The following is a 4026-nucleotide window of genomic DNA, read 5'->3' on the forward strand; positions in this document are numbered from 1 at the left end:
ATATATATAATTATTGTTATTATCATTATTATTATTATTATTATTATTATTATTATTATTATTATTATTATTATTATTATTATCATGATTATTATTATGTGATCGAACGCCACGCGTTCATTTCCAAGTACACACAAAACATATGCACATACATATACATACAATTCACCCACATGCATACTCCCAGTTACACAAACATTTTACCCAAACATCCCCATAAACACTCCCAAGCACTCACATACAAACATATTTATTGACCCTGATGCAAAAAATACAATACATTTCTTCAACTTCAGCGGTTAACCCAAGCAGTCTTGGATGAATGGGTTTATCTTTCGATATCTTTTGTCGCTAAAGAGTACAAAGCATGTTTCTCTTTTATATTTTAATTTTTTTTTTTAAACCATGTAGTTTTTTTTTAAAGACTTCAGGTAGACCACCTTTACGAAATGACGCAGCATAGAATGTGACCCACTTCGGCGCGGGGCCCGATTGGGAGCAATTGGTCCAATCGGCTTAAGGCCGGCCTTGTGTTTGTGTGTGTGCGTATTTATTTATGTACATATGTGTGTGTGTGTGTGTGTTTGTGTGTGTGTAAGTGAGCGCGAGCGCGTACGTATGTGTATCCGTGTGCATGTGTTTATACATATGTTGCTTCTTTACATGAAATCTCGTAAATAACAGACATGTTTATTGATTAGAATAATCCTATACTCTTACAAAGTAAAGATTTTAAATTTTCAAAGAAGGGGAATGCTTAAGCATACATTAGAAAAATATATGTATCAACATTGTTTATGAATAAATAGAAGGTCAATATATAAAAAAATATAAGCAGATAGAAAGGTGTGAATAGGTTTCTGTATAGACACCTCTCTATTGGAAATATTTATTTTTCTATAAATATTTTTAAAAGCTGTATACATATTTATTACATTCCTCGACATATTTCGATAAACAAAATGTAAATAAAAAGTAATAAAATTATGAAGATATAATCTAATGTCTGATTGACTGCTGAAACTTAATGAAAACTGGAATATATAGTTAATATTTCTGTTTTGAAATGTGATAAATAGATAACCTATAACTTACATCAGAACAGACAAAAAATTTTGAAAAATTTAACGTCCGAACTGTAACTTAAAAATAAAATATGTATATTGTTTGACCTTAAGTAAAAGAAATACCAGTAATCCAGACTTTCCGAAGAAGATTAAGTTTGTAGGAAAACATAAACGAAAAACGCAAACGTGTCAAATGTCATGGTTCGAAATATCAGGATTCTTGCTTCCAAAAGGTATACATACACTTTCATCCGACTTCTCAAAATTTGGACTTTTTATTTAAATTTATCAAATTTGGTTGCTAATTTTTGCTGGTGCAAACGCCAGCTGAGTTTCTTACAGTATATTGTGTTTATTTGGTAAGGTAGAAAAGATCAACTATTGTTTTCACCCTTGTTCGTTACTCGATACATGAATGTAATAAGAAATAATGTATGTGTGTGTGTGGCTGAGTGGTAAGAAGCTTGTTCTCTAACCACATAGTTTCGGGTTCAGCCCCACTGCTGGACATCTTGGGCAAGTCCCTTCTACGATAGTCTCGGATCATTCTCAGTATTCAACTGGTACCTATTTCGTCGACTCCAAAAGGATGAAAAGTGCAGTCGACTTCGGCTGATTTTGAACTTAGAACATACGACTGAGCATTTTACTTGACGTGCCTTAATGTTATATTTAGTATTGCTACTGGGTCTCAACTAGAAGATGGCTGGTAAAAACAACCGAAAGTTTTTTCTCGTTTATCATGTATTACGCTGGCTGGGTACTAGCTGACTGACTGCTTGGTAGAGTCGAAATGTAATATTTGTTGGGTGCTCCCACTCGGTGGTTCTTAATCTGGCATAGCGTGGTGGTGGCGGAGTAGTGGCGGCGGTGGTGGTAAGAGTAGCTGTGGTAATAGAACTTTAAACCCCAAAATAAGATTATTTTTACATACATTTCTCTTGACTTAGCTTGTATTTTCCTACTATCGTCATCATGAGCACCTTTAGTATTGTTGTTGTTGTTAGTGGTAGTGATCGTAGCAGTAGAAATAGCACCTCTAAGTATTAGTATTATTGATTATTTAGCTTGGGTTTGAATTTATTAATAAAGATCTCTTCTCCAATTTTTCTCTCAATTTCACTTGGACTGTGTAGTTTGGAGAATAGAAATAGACTGTCAGAATGATGTAGCCGCCTCTGATGAGAGCCCAATAAGTTTCGAAAACCGATTAAGGTTGTTAATAATTTTGCATCGGTGGTTCAGTGGTAGAATGCTCGCCTGTCACGCGGGTGGCCCGGGTTCGATTCCCGGCCGATGCAAAATGTATTTATAAACGGAGGTACATCAGTATGGCCGCAGCTCTGAGCTGAAACTATAAAAGAATAAATAAATAAATAAATAAATAAATATTTTCCGACCGCATGTTGCTTGATGGTAACCCAAAAGTATCTGACGGACATCTGGGTCTCTAATTTCCTGTCGGTGCACACGTGAACGTTCTGATAGAGCATTTCCAGTCTGACTTACATACAGATATTCACAATTCGGGCATATATATATATATATATATATATATATATATATATATATATATATATATATATATGTATGTATGTATGTATGTATGTATGTATATAATGATATAAATAACGTATATATATATATATGTATATATATATGCATATATGGGTACAGGACGTCACAAACCGTAAACTATATGAAATACGAAAACAAAAGAGTTGAATTCATACACGAGAGAAACAAATGGAAAACAAGATAAGTAACATAAGGAACGACCCTTCATCAGTTGTCGGCTGTCCATCTACTCCTCATTTCGAGCGAAACAGTACTTCAAATTTCGTTTTTTTTTAATCCCAATGTGCATTAGAATTGTGTTATCGAATTTGAGAAGCAGAACCGCAATGGATCGTCGCTACTAGGCTTATTCCCTCCCTTCTCTGTTTCAAATTGGTGCTTGTAATTTGCAATAGAATTTTATATCTTTATTTCTAAAGGATTTTTGGTTTCGCCTTTCATAAATGTAAAAAGGCATGTAAGGTAATCATAAATTCACGTTTAATTATATATATTTATATATATACAAAGACGCAAATTGTAATAACCATAGAAACATTCTCTTGCTGATTTCTCTGTCCCTGTTTTTTCCTCCCATCTTTCCTCTCTCTTTTTCTTTCACTCTTTCTTTCACTCTCTCCTCTCTCACATTCTTTGTTTCTTCCTTTCTCTCTTTCATCTCCTCTCTATTTCTTTCTTTCTTGCTCTCTCTCTCTCTCTCTCTCTCTGTCTCTCAGTCTCTCTCTCTCTCTTTATCTCTCTCTCTCTATCTCTCTCTCTCTCTCTCTCTCTCTCTCTCTATCTATCTATTTGTCTCTCCCTTAATCTTCACGTGTTTTGTTGCTTCTTATGTGTGTACGTACGCACATATGTATGTATGTATGAAGCGTAACAATATATGATATGCTCAGAAATTTTTCAAGTAGAATGCAATATGCATATATGTGTGAGTGTGTGTGTGTGTGTGCTTGTAATTATGTATATATGTATGCTTGTTTGTATTCATGTTTGTGCTTCAAGTTTCAATGTTTTATGTGTATATATACAATGTGTAATGCAGAGGCAAAGATGGAATGCGAATGAGATGTATCTCGCTTGAATTGTATTACATATGGAAATGCGCGGTCCATATGGTAAATTAAGCCGTTATCAAATTGGCCATTGACTTGAAAGCAAGAATGATTGGCGAAGGCTTAAATGTTACTAGGTTATTGCAAAGAATGCACACATCAATATGTGTATCCGTATATTTATTCATGTGTGTGTGAGAGAGAGTGGGGTGTGTGCGCGTGTATGTGTGTATGTATATATGTATGCTTGCTTGTATCTATATATTGTATTATGTATATGTGTGTGTGTTTGTGTATACACGTCTATATATATATATATAAATATTTATATA

The 4026-nt window shown here is 34.1% G+C and overlaps 1 non-coding gene across 1 annotated transcript; it reads left to right on the forward strand.

The window, feature by feature from the left end:
* Nucleotides 1–2297: 2297 nt before the first annotated feature.
* Trnad-guc (transfer RNA aspartic acid (anticodon GUC)) lies at nt 2298–2368 on the forward strand. The gene has a single exon. It is a non-coding gene; the product is annotated as a tRNA-Asp (tRNA).
* The last annotated feature ends 1658 nt before the right edge of the window (nt 2369–4026 follow it).

Source organism: Octopus bimaculoides, chromosome 4, assembly GCF_001194135.2.
Source record: "Octopus bimaculoides isolate UCB-OBI-ISO-001 chromosome 4, ASM119413v2, whole genome shotgun sequence".
Taxonomy (NCBI): Eukaryota; Metazoa; Mollusca; class Cephalopoda; order Octopoda; family Octopodidae; genus Octopus; species Octopus bimaculoides.